Here is a 13,574-nt window from a genome sequence, read left to right as displayed (position 1 = left end):
GCTACAGCTGGAACCTTACCATTGGAAACTTGATCCAGAGAGGTAAGGTAGAGCTCTCACCTACTTGGCCTCCCTCCCCCTTCTACCCTAATACAGATGGCTCCCCCTCATTCCTTTGGTGGGAAGAGCATCCCTTAAATGGTACCCTTAAATTATAATTATTAATTAATTATAATTAGAGGTTATTAATTAATTAGATTATTGATTAATTATAATTAGAGATTATTAATTCATTGGATTCTTAATTAATTATAATTAGAGATTATACCCTTAAATGGTATAACTAGAGGAGCTGGGGATTTAGTTCTGTGATACCACCATCTGCCTCGCAAGCACAAGGTTCCAAATTCTATCCCCATCCCAATAAATACATAAAGGTATAGCTAGAGATCTCTGGCCATGGCTTATAACCTAACCTTGATAGTTAAGTCCATTCAGCCTGACTCCTGATTGTTGAGAGAAATTTAAAGAGTTTCCTGACCCTTCATTGACAAAGTCTAGCTTTAAAGACACTTTTTTGGGAGGGCGGGTACTGGTGATCAAACTTGGGTCCTTGCACTTGCAAGGCAGGCAGCAGAACCAGAACCACTGAGCTAAATCCCCAGCAAGACAATATTATTTTAAGAGAGACAAAAGAGAAGAAAAAACAGAAACCAAGCACTTTTATGAGGTAGAAAGTTCAGGATGACAGTGAACTGTGATTGTTCCCTTCCGCCCTACTCATGAATTACTACAGTGCTGGGCCTCTGTGGGTGGAGAGTTCTAGGGTGATGTAATTAACAGGAAATACAGCTGAAAATATTTCAAAAATCCATCAAGGAATGAATGGGCCAATATGAGCCAAAGACCATTTAAATGTTGACCAAAAAAAAAAGTATAATAGCCACTTACATCTCAGCAGGATCCACCATGACTTATCCTTTAGTGGACATGAGATAGTCTTTGCTGAATGAATTTTGGAAGGAGTGACTAACTAAACAAAGAATGAATCCATGAGTGTGGGGGTCATAAGGAAGGAGACTCCTGATTCTCCAAGGCAAAACCCAGTAAGCACTGAACTCTTTGTAGCTTCATAGCAGCTTGTTAAGTCTCAGTGGTGTTTGATGGATGTAGAGACAATACTGAGAAACTGGGGGCAGGTAAAGCCGCCTCTGTCCTCCTGGCTGGAACCACAGCTTCTTCTCCTACACAGTGGGCAAGAGAAATGTCATCTGAGGATGGTATAATGCTATCTTGCCTTCTGGCTAGGGGAGGACCTCCTTCCGAGAGTCTGACCACTGGCTAAGTCATGGATGAAGCGATGCAGAGATGAGTTGGAACTTTACAATCTTTTATTATTTGCTAGTAAGTTTGCCCAGGGTGGGAGGGAGCAGTCATCTTAATTTTACAGCTTGGTTGACAGAGGCCCAATGAAGAGAAGAGACATCTTGCCAACCAACCAGTGCAGATCTAGCTCTGACAGATTCTTCTGACTCATTGCCTTGTGAAGATGAATGCCCAGGACAATGTTGGTGACTCCTGACAAGAGCTCACAAGAGATCCCATGTCTAGTTAGGTGTTCAGACCTTGCAATCCGCCCATGGGCAGCACCAGGTCTCTGGCTACTGGGGGTCTAGGGTGCCCCTGCAGAGCACAACTCCTTTAGACTTTCCCAATACATGGCCTCATCTTTAGCCTCAGGTCCCTCTGTATTGTTTGGGTCAGAATGCAATTCTCTCTTAAAGGACAGAACTGGAACTCCATCCAGATGGGAACCATAGTCTAAGACAGCAGATGTCAGACAATTACACTGTTACAATTATTAAGAACCTCAAAGAGCCCATGTTTATGTGAAAGTTAATTTGGAAGTTAACACTAAGAAACGTACAAAAGATTTATTCATCAAATCATTTCAAGATAAACCTATTGCACAAATGAGAAACAAAATATACTTATAAAAAATAACTAAATATCCCCCCCAAAAAAATAAGAGTAGGATTGTTTCATGTCTTTTGTTGTTTTGGGTTTGGGTTTGGGTTTTGCAAATCTTTTTAAATGGAATACTTAAGAGAGAACAGCTGGATTCTCCTAGGGCTTCTGCATTCAAGTTTTTGCAGTCTCATATCACATTGCTTCTGGAAAATTTCACTGAACACTCATGAGAAAATGAGAGTGAAATAGACAAAAAAAACAAAATTCCTTAACAGTGTAACACAGTCCCCCAAACAGTCTTGGGGACCCTGGAATTCCCTTTGAGGACAACTGCTGCAGATCGTTTCCAGAACTTTAATGTGAGCATGAGTCATCTGAGGAACTGTTCAAGTGCAGTTTCTGGTTGGAGGCTTGTGTTAATCAACTTTATGTTACTATAAAAAAAATACCTGAGATAGTAAGTGTATAAGAAGAAAAGGTTTACTTGGCTCATGGTTTTGGCGGTTTCAATCCGTGACAGATGGGCATCATTTCTCTGGGCCTGTGGTGAGGCAGCACATCATGGCGGGTGCCTGTGACAGAGCAAAACCACTTATCTCATGGCCAAGATGTGAAAGAAGGGTTAGAGCCCCACAGTCCTCTTCAGAGGCATTCCCTCAATGACCTAAAGACTCCACTACCTCTTTAAATTAAATGGTTCTCAATAATACCAAGCTGAAAACCAAAACTTTAACACAGGGACCTTTGGGGACACTTAAGATCCAAAGTATAGCAGAGAGTCTGAGGGAGGGCCCCAAAGTTTGTGTTTCTACCAGCCCCCATCCAGTCCCTCTTCCCGTGAGGCCAAGGCTTCTGGTTAGAGGCCTACACACTCATGGATTCACAGCTCTGCCTCCAGCATATTCCAAGGCAGGACTAGGTAGAGGTTCTGAGCTCTGGAAAAATCATGGGTCCATCTGTATCCATGTAATTCAATCAATAAATTTGAAATTAAGTAAATTCAACAAAATTCTTGTTTTTCCCAAGGTAATTAGATTTCTTATTTTAAGTTATTTTTTAAAATGGATTTGGTGTCCACACTTTGCTGACACCCTTCACTGCTCCAAAGAGAGGGGTCTACACAGGCCTCTACTGCTTTGCTCCTTGGAGAAACTCCTCTTCCATTCTCTGCTGCCCCTGAGAGGCCCCTGATTCTCTCTGCTTCTCCCAAAAAGGCAAGGAACTTTAGCACAGCTTCTTCTCTGTTGAATCTGAAGTTGCTAGACGCAAGAGGGAGAATAGCAAGGTCTGAGGCCCTCAGCATGCTTCATCAAGGAAACTAAGTGAGAAGAAACAATCTTTTGCAGAATGTGGCACATAGATGGACAGAGGCTGTGGGGAGCTCCACAAGGTGGGCGAGACCCTACAGGCTGTGATAGTAAGGCCAGGCTTCCCTCAAGGAGCGCAGCTGGACTGCAGTTCGCAGGGCGTGAACAAGGGGGTGGTTCCAGCTGTAAGTCCAGCCTGAGACATGGTGGGACAATGGGCAAGGTAAATGTGTGAAAGTCTTCCATGCTGAATTTTCCACCCATGACATTAAAAATGACACAATCAAATGACACAGGAAATAAAAAGAAAGCAATAAAAACAACTACATTGGCTACATTGCAGGCATTGTCCTAAGTGCTTTACATTTACTGATATTTCATTTTCACAACAACCCTACTTTTATTCTCCATTTTACACATAAAGAAACTGAGATCCAGAGCAGTTGAATTGTTTTCCAATAGGGAACTAAGTGATGGGACTGGAATTTGACACTGGCCAGACAACTCCTGAGCCAAGATCTTAAGCAAATATGTAACCTCTGTAAACATTATTGTACACTGAGCACCTGCTGTGTGCTAGATAATCATCTAAACTCCAGATTCTTGAGTCCAATTCTTGGCTATGATTTCCCACCTGAACATTTAGGATATAAGCACTTATTTTTAGAAATAGCTTGTTCACGCTCTTCCCACCACGGTGGGGTAGTAGATGGCCTGGGGAATGCTGCTGAGCTTGTGTATTCACCCAGAAAAACAAAAGTCTTGGGGAAAATTGTGGCTGTGCTGTAAAGGGCACTGAAGGCCATGACAAAGGATTTGAACTTGGCACTATAGGCAGAGCATTAAGGACCAAGAATTCTTCAAGAAAAATGATGCTTTAAAAATTATGTGTGTCCATACAGGACAGCTTAGAAAATATGTGATAGTATTATTCTTTTAAATAATCTTTTTGAAGACAGTATAAACCCAAAAATATTCCTAAGAGGTCAAAAATCAAGTTTCTCCTCTATTTCAGGCCTCTATCCCTGTATGAATCAATCTCCTTTTTTTTTAGTAGCTGAATTGCTATTTTATTGCATGGATATATTGTTATTTAACCTATTGAAGAACACATGAGTGTTTTCATCCTTTCTGTTATAATCAATATTGTAATAATAAGTTCCTTGTGCATAAGTCCTTGACCATAAATGAATCCATCAGTCAGACAAATTTCTACATGTGAAATTGCTACCTTGAAGAATAGTTGTGCTTCAATAATTTTACTTCTTATAAATTGTTCCTTTAAAGAAATACACAAAAAAAAAAAACATGTAGAAAATCATTACATTTCTTCATAAGGGCAGAAAAATTGGAAACAACTCAAATTTCCATTGATTTGAGAAGGGTTAACTAAATCATATGAATTCACATGCATTGACACTAATAATGACAATGCATATCTACATTCTATGATTTGAAAGGGAACCCAATATTTGATTTAAGCAAAAGAGACAAGATACAAAGCCATTTCTTTTACAGTTTGCAGTGATAGACATTATGCTTTCTTCTTTCTCTGTATCACTAGAGTTTTCTACATGAGTATTATCTTTATAGTCAGGAGAACAATTAACTGCTTTTAAAGCATTTGACTACTCCATGGGCATTACAAGCATAGATTTTAATTTATAGTAAACTCACTGGGCTTTGGTCCATGTGTTTACACTGGACCTCTGGCTCCTATCTGCCATCTCTTGTTTGGTCATTCAGAGTCAGAAAACATCTTATTTCACAGATGAAGCTGCCAATGCCCAAAGAAGGCAAATGTCCTACTAAAGATCACACAGCCAGTTTGGCCTAAAGATAACAAAGCCCAGGGCTGTGCTCCCAAGCAACATTGCTCTCCCCTAAATCTGAGCATGAATCAGGGGCCAGGGAGGGGAGTGATCTTGCATGCCCTGTCTTCAGGGGACCCGGGCAAACCCAAGATGAAACATAAAAGCACCCTAAATCAAACTCATTATTGGGGAGGAGCCTGAGCTTGCACAGGCAGAAATGCAGGCTTCATTAGGGCCTGGGTCCACCCGCCACTGGGCAGTAGGCTGCAATGCCTCAGGAAAGAAGCGTCCCTGGGCTGGGGCCAGACATCGTTAATTATAAGGCTACATGGACCTGCAAATACCCTATAAAATGCTTACTGTGAGTCAAGCAGAACTCAACCTCTTTGCCACTTTCTATAAGAAATCAAAGCACTTCAAGCACTTTGGAGGTTTTATACACTTTCCTGATTATTTGGATGATCCAAGGGAACGTGCCAGTCACATGACACATGGCACATAGCTCTCTGCTTGCCCCTCCTTGATCCTGTCTCACAGATTCTACCCCTCCCTCCCTTCCTTTCTCCCTGGTTTAGCCCACACCGGGGCCTCTGAGAGCCCCAGGTCATCCATCAAAGCATTTCCCCAACAAAGAGAAACTTCCCCACCAGCTTCCATGAAAATAAAATTTCTTCTATTTGACTACACAGAAGACTTCAGAGGCCTGAACACCTGAGTCATTGAACCCCGTATCTTAGACTTTGAGCAGAAAAAATCCCTTCGGTGTATAGATGGAGACCCTGAGGTTCAGAGCGGGAAGGAGGTTGCCCAAGGACACAGACACCCTTGGCTGCCAGGTCCCTGTGCTCCAGGCTGGAGCCAGCTCACAATGTCAGGACATATTAACCTTGCCTTTGAATCAAAGCAATGCCTCTCCTCTTCTTCCTGCTTACCTCCTCCCCAGAGTCCAGATGGCTGCTTCCCCAGAAGGTAAACTGTGAGGCCCTGTAAGATGTCTAAAGTGCAGAAGACCTTGGGAGAAGCCAGAGGAGGGTCCACATAGCCCAGAGGCCAAACAGCATGACATCATCATCGCTCCACCTCAAAGCTCACAGGCCCGAGTGGGAGTGTTTACAGGTGCGAGGCAGATGAATATGCTCTGCAAAATGGCCCAACTCCCAATTACTGGGAGTGCAGTAGGGATGGCTGAAGTGTGCATTGCCCACTAGGGAAGGCACAGGTGAGTCAGGCTCCCTCAGTGTCTAGGGGTCTCTTCATGAGTGATCTGATTTACCCCTAGGGAGACACTGTCCACTTTACCAAGGCTCAGGAGGCCTTGGGAACCAACAGATCACACAGAAAGAGGCAGGGCTTCAGCACTGGGCTGTAGGTCTAATGAGACCCCCTCTGCAGCAGGGCTCCCCCACAGAGGCTGAGCCTGCCTGGAGTTCCAGGGAAGATGGAGTACTCGTGGTGTGTCTCCGCAGGAAGGTCAAGGACCTGTGCCTCTGCACACACCTGCAGAGGAGAGTGGAGCTGGGCTTCTATGACTGTTCTTGTCATCGTCGTCATTTTGGTACCAGGGATTGAACTCCGGACCTTGTGCTTGCAAGGCAGGCGGTGGCACCACTGAGCTAAATCCCCGGCCCTCCATGACTCTTCTCAACTCATCCAGGAGAAGAGACAGCTCTGGACTGGAGGCTGCAACTCCTGGGCTCTAGTCCTACTCTGCAGCTTTTAACCAGTGCCTTTGATGGCTCTCAGTCTCCGTTTCTCACCTGAGGGTTGGTATGAAGGGTAAGAATGGCTGACAGGAAACCTCAGTCTCTCCCTTTCTCTCTCTTTCCCTTTCTCTCTCTCCCTCCCTCCACCCCCCTCCTTCCCTGCTCTACTTCTCACCAACCTTATGGCCACTCCTGGCTTCAGTTTCTCCCACAGCCCGGTTCTCGACTCCACATTCCAAGGCCTTTCAGCAGGAGCCCCTCCTATACCCAACACTTTCTAGGTGCCAAGCAAGGCAATTACAGGATGATTATGTGTCTTGTTGGTGTCAGTGCCGGGTAAGGATAGCCACGCCTTCTGGATAAATTCTGACTTCCCTGTCCAGGAGCCTCCTGCGGTTGTCCCATTAATGTGGCTCTGGCTGGCTACTCTGGCACTCTGCACTGACAGCCACACACCACCGTACAGAAGCAAGGATTCTATCCAGTTCTCACATGGCAGGTAAGTGGGCAGGGCCTGGGGACCTTAGGTATAAGGGTCCAGAGAGGAGTTCAGAGGGATAAAACTTTGGTCATTGCTATGGGCTTCAGTTCTAGAGCTGTTCAGTCTAGAAGCTATCAGGAAATAGGGGATCAGAGATAGAAAGATGGCCCCAGAGCATGTAGCAAGTCCATGACTGAGGCTGAACTGTGCTGGGCTCAGGCCTTCCCCTCAGGCCTTGATGAACTGGGAGAGGCAAGAGCAGAAAGGCACTGGCAGGGTTCAGAGATTCTCTTCCCCTGCCACACACACACACAGTGTATGGATCCAGAGACATTACTTGACATAGTTGGGGTTTATTTCTAGATGGGAAGGAGAAAGAGAATTCACAGGCAGTATACTCTCCGAATTGCTGCCCTGAGCACTTGAGGGCAAGAAAAACTCTATCTGTGGTTGACCTTGAGCAGGAGAATTTGCCCTTGGTGCCTCTGTTTTCTCATCTATAATGTGGAAATTGTAATACAGATCATCTCACAGGCCTGCTATGAGGAGACCCAGTGAGCTGTCCTCTGCCGTGGATCTCATGTGGGGTCTTGTGATGTAGACTCAGAAAATGTGTCTCCATGGCCCTAACACAGTGGGCAGCAAACTCCCTCCCACTTCACCCAGCCCAGAAACATGTCGATTAGATGCTGGGGTCTGGTAAGGAACCAGATCATCTTATGTCTCTAAGGAATGTTTCTGTTTCCACATTCATTGTTTTCAGTTGTTCAGCATAGGAGACAACTGTGTGAATCCACTCCTGCTATTTTTTTTAATTTTAAAGGCAGATATTTTAATTTCTTCCTGGTAATAGATAGTATTATTAGGCCTCCAAGACCATTTTGCTTCTGGGATGGTTCACTTCCCTAAGGACATCCCAGATCTCCTATTCTCCTATTCCTGGTGTAAAGGGTACTGGCTTTGTTTCCACCATGATTTGATTTTCAGGACTCACCTAGGGGGTCCCTCTTTCCAGAGCATTGGTGAAGGATCAGTCCTAAACTTAGCAGTACCAAGCTTAATTGCTGAGGAAGGAGCAATGTTGGTGGTGAGAGTCCCCATGTCCGGTCTATAACTAATCTGGTGGCCAATCCTTTCTCTTAACCTCAATTTGCCCATCTATAAAATGTTGAGGGTGAGACCCCATGCCTAGCATGTAAACTGTTTGATGATGTGAATTCAATTCCCTTGGTTTTATGGGTTTTCTGGTTTCTTTAGACGACCTGCTCCGAGGAGCAGCAATCTGTAGCTATTGTCTACTTTGCATGTGAATAAAGGAGACAAAATCCTGATGGAAAGTGCGTCCCAGACTGCTTCTCCCTCTCCCTCACTCTGTTCATGGTAGATATCACTAATTGATCCCAGAGCTCTACACTACAGAGAATTCTCCTCAACAGTTACTCAATAGTCCCCACCGTTTGATCAGCATCAGCAAATGAGATGATTCCCTTGCCATTACTGAATTACAATAATTTTCCAAAGGCAGAGCTGAGCTATTGAGTGGAATACTCTGTGTGAGTTGGCTCCCTGTAGCACATTGGTTGGAGCTGAGAGAGAGGCCAACAGCTTCAACAGGACCAGGAAAGAAAGGGAGATTGGGCAATCGCCCCAGGAAGGCTCCAGGCAACTCCCCAATTAATCATTTAGCTACAGAGCTCAGGCACCCATGATGCATACTAGGATGGAGTCATTAAGGGGCCCATTAAAAACCAATTATAGTGTCCAGTGCCTGGGAGATGCTGCTGGCTTCAGCAAGCTTCCTGAGATCAGCCTCATGGGTGCAATGCCCAGGCCAGGATAGAGAATCAGGAGGGCAGAACTGTATTAATCAGGCTGACACCAAGGGTAGGAGGCAAAAGAGCTGTGTCGAGCTAGACCGGGTACGGATGATGGTGGAGAGTGATCTTCTGCCCACAGACCCCTCCCTCTGAGTTGCACTCTTTATAAGGCTGATATCTGACTGGTGAGCAAGTGAGCTGGAAAGGAGGGGTGAAGGTGGCAGGGAGGGAAGCGGTGGCCGGAGCGAGGATGCAGGCAGGATGTTTGTGGACTCCGTAGTTCTGGAGCAGGGGAAATGATGTGCTGACACTCACTCATGCAGTGAGGAAAGTCCCTCTCCCTAAGTCTCAGTTTTTCCAGAGTGACAGGGTGGATTGAACAGGAGGAGCTGCAACTTGTTCCATGTTGGGGGCATGCAGTGACTTAAGCAACTGGTGGAGAACGGAGAGTAAAAAGGAAAACACTGCGTGTAGGAATTGGGATAGGAGGGCCAGAGTGATGGGGAGATTTGGAGAAAGGAGGTGACAGTATAAAAACTTCCAGCTCCTGGGCTTGTCATGACCATGGACCCAGAACTGTGCTAAGGACTTATACACAGGGAGCCGGGGCTACCAGGTGGAGCCTGTTGTCCTAGTGTGTTTGTGAATGGCTTCTCTTTTTGTGCTCAAAATTTCGTGCTTTAGGTGGGGCATTCTCTCTATACCCTATTTTTAATCACTTCCTCACTTAATCCCCCTTAAAAACCTATGAGGAAGATATCACCTCTTTTCAGGGAAGAAAATATGAACCTCAGAGAGGCCCAGTTACTTACCAAGGTTGCACAGCCAGTAAGAGATGATTCTAAATGGCATTACTTGGCAGATTACTGGGATGGCATCCAAGAGGTTTTGTGCAATACATATGATGATAATAATATGGCTAAGAATACATTCATAGAGTACTTACTGTGTACCAGGTACTATTCTGACTGCCTGGTATGAATTATTTCTTTAAATCCTCACAACACAGTGAGCAGGGAACTGTGATTACCTCCACTTTTACCAGTAGATTGAGTATTAAAGAGGTTCACTCAGTTGCCTCAGGTCATACAGCCACCAAATGCCAAAGTTTGCATTGAATTCAAGTGTGCACTGCTGAGACTGGACTCCGAGTGGCTATGCAGGGTGGAAATTAAGACCAAGAAAAGATGATGAAAGGAAGAGGGGGCAGACAGTAAAACTGGAGGCGCTATGAGGTTTAGGGTGACAGGCAGGTGGAAGAAATGGTCTTACTGCACGCAGCCTTTTCTCCCTGCGTCTGGTGGCCACTGCCTCAGCCCAGGGTGTGTGGACCTTGAGCCCAGGGCTTGGTAATCACCGTGCATATCCCCCAGGGGAAAGGTCTAGGGCTACCAACAGGTCACTCATTCTATCCTCTGCCTCAGGTTCACTCCCAACTAGAAGGGTCCCAGATCAGATATTGCCTCTCCCAGGATTGTGTTGACCATCCCCTCCTCAGCACCCTCTAGAGAGGGTGGCCAAGTAGAACCCTTGGAAGTATCAGAGGTGCTTGTTTTGGCAAACCCTAGACTCTCCAAACCATAAGGGCCACTCTAAACTAAGGGCCAGGACAACTAAAGGCCAGAGAGAGGAAGAATCTTACCCCGGTGCCCAGCAGGAGTCAGTAGTAGCTCCGCGCCCCCCCCCACCCCCCATAACAAGAGGCCACAAGGGCCCCCTCCTCCTAGCCACAGGGCATTGTGGGAGAAGGAAGTTAGGAAGGCAGGGCAAGTTTCGGGACATGACAGCTTGAGAGAGAAGGATGATGAGGTGGGTGGGTGTGAGCAGCTGATGGGTGGGGTGTGCCCAGAATGCTGGTGAGTGTCAGCTCCCTTGTCATACTCCAGTCAAGGGACAAGGAGAAATGTGCATTTATTCGTCTGAGTAGCTACTATGTCTGGGCCCTGAGTGAGGCTCTAACCACCCGGAGAAGCCAAAACCAGCCTTCGTTTCAATGGAACAGTTAAACCACTGAAAAAAAAGAGACATGGGAGCAAACAACTACAATAGTACCCTTGAGCACAGATCAGGAACAGAAGACTCAGTCTCAGATCTCAGAATCTAGCTGAGCACATGAGGAAATGACTGAGCTTGTTTTGACAAGAGGTCTGGAGACCTTCCCAGGTGCACTGCTACGACCTCATGTTGTGTTGCCCCTATAAGCGAGATTCCTCCTCTGTGCCCGTGGGTCTTGTTAACCCTATGAGGGTCAGACATTATGATAGAATTGAGCTGTAATCACCAGAATAGTTGCTTTTCTCCTGAAGAATCTAAGATCCCCAACTTTGACCACCACCCCACAATTAGCAGGTTATGTGGGTGTGATGCTGATGGGTGTAGATGACTCAGATAGCCTAAGAAGCAGCTCCAGAAACAATCCCACAGGACTTAGACAGTGACATCCTGGGTTATGGGAGGACAAGTAGAGAGTTGGGGTGGGTGGTTGTAGGTTTAGAGTCTAGGTTAAGTCTCTGCAAATCCACCAAGGAGCAAGAAAAGGAGGTGAGCTATTTGGGGGCAGCAAAGGAGCAGAAAGGAGACAAATAGGGGAAAACTACAAGAGAAAGAAAACTTGATCCATCAGGAGGAAGAACTTCCTAACTCTTGGGCAGTGGATGAGCTGTCTCTCCTAGGGTGGTCCCCTGGGACCATAATCAAGTTTCTGCCAAGAATTCGTCTGAGGGAATTTGATCCTGGCAGGAAGTTGTAAGAGAGATAATCTCTGAGATTCAGGAATAATGATAAATAGAGATGGCTCTGACTCATCCCACCCACTCCTGCCTCTTGTCTCAGAGGGAGACAGAAGCTGGTTTGGACTGGGGCAGGGAAAGAAGAAAGAAGAAAATACTGCAGCATCCTCAGGGTTCAAACACATGACCCTGGCTCCAGAAACCTCATCAAACCACCAGCCTCCTGTATCCAGCCCCAGGGCATGGCAGGCTGAGCTATTACTACTCAATTCCTTCCTCCCCTGTTCCTGACTCATCTTAGAAATACAGAAAACCCTAGCATTCTATTCTGTCCCGAACCCTCTGGCCCTGGGCTTGGCAGGTGGCAATAGGACTTGTGGGCCAGATAGCCAAGTATTCTCAAGAAAAAAGCCCCTTTCTTCACATCTCTATTCTATGGAAGTAAACATGCCTGGTATTCTAATGGCTGTGTTGATATTAGACTTGTCCATTCCACATACGAGGTATGCTGGTTACCTGCTTGTGTTTCCAGACTAAACAGAAGCTACCTCTGCTCAAAGTCCTGTGGCTTCCAAGGCATGTGCCTGCCCAGGAACTACTGGGGTGAAGGTCATCAGCTCCTTTCCCTGGAGAGCACTGTTGTTGTTCCAGCTCCTGCCACATAGGGTCTTTGTTGAACACAGGCCCTGCATACCACCTAGCCTTAGATGCAGGAGCAGCAAAGCTTGGGACACAGGAGTCAGCTGTGTGAGTCCCGGTTGGCTCTAAATCATAATGAGAGGATGGGGCTTCCAGTTTAAGCCAAGTCTTTTTCATGAATCTTGCATGGCTTCCTCCCAGACTACTCACAATTGGAGACCATGTAGGAGTCTGTTGCAGATTAGACAAGAGACGTAGCTCCCTGTGTGGCCATCGTGTACCACTGTGTGACGAGCTACCTCAACACTCTGGGGCAGAAGGCAACAGCAGTCATTCTCTTGATTTGAACCTGCAGTTTGGGTAGAGCTCAGCAGAGACAGCTGGTCTCTGCTTCATTTGGAATCAGCTGGGGCAGGCTGCCAGGCTCAAGGATCTGCTTGCAAGTTGGCTCACTCCCATCGCCTCCAAGCTGGTGCTGCCAGTCAGCTGGGAGCCCAGCGGGCTGGAGGCTAGAGGCCTGGTTCTCCCTCCACATGGGCTTCTTCATGGTATGATGGCTGCTTTCCAAGGACAAGCACTCAAAGGAGCCAAGAAGAAACTGTCAACATTTATAAGTTAGCCCTTGGAAGTTATGAAGTGTCATTCTGTTTTTGCTACAAGTCTTCCAGATTCTGGAGATAGAATTTATCTGTCCCATTTATCAATGACAGGAGTATCAACTTCATACTGTAAGAATGTATTGAGGAAGAAGATATTATTGCAACCATCTTTAGAAACCACAATCTGCCACTCTCCCTTACCTAAAAGATTATTTGACAATACTGGATTTCTTAAAAGGCTAAATATTTTGGCCAGATCTTTCCAGGCCTTACTTTGGCCAAACCGCTATTGTAATGCTCATGCACCAAGCTCACGTAGTAGTTTATAGTCTGAATCTTTTGGGTCTGTGACTCTTGTGTGACCAAAGATATAGGTAGCACAGCCTAGAGTTCCATAGAAGCACAGACTTGGAAATGGAGTTCCCAGCTCCCTTATTATAAGGCCATGTGACTCTGTGCCTCAGTTTCCTCATCTATTAAGTCAAGGTAACCATAATATATCCTTTAAATGCCAGGGATTTAGCTTAGTGGTGCCACCACCTCCCTCACAAGCACAAGGTCCCGAGTTTGATCC

The sequence above is a fragment of the Fukomys damarensis genome, unplaced genomic scaffold (genome assembly GCF_012274545.1).
Source record: "Fukomys damarensis isolate Sample0158 unplaced genomic scaffold, DMR_v1.0_HiC HiC_scaffold_7, whole genome shotgun sequence".
NCBI classification, from domain to species: domain Eukaryota; kingdom Metazoa; phylum Chordata; class Mammalia; order Rodentia; family Bathyergidae; genus Fukomys; species Fukomys damarensis.
Note: the sequence above shows the minus strand (reverse complement) of the source record.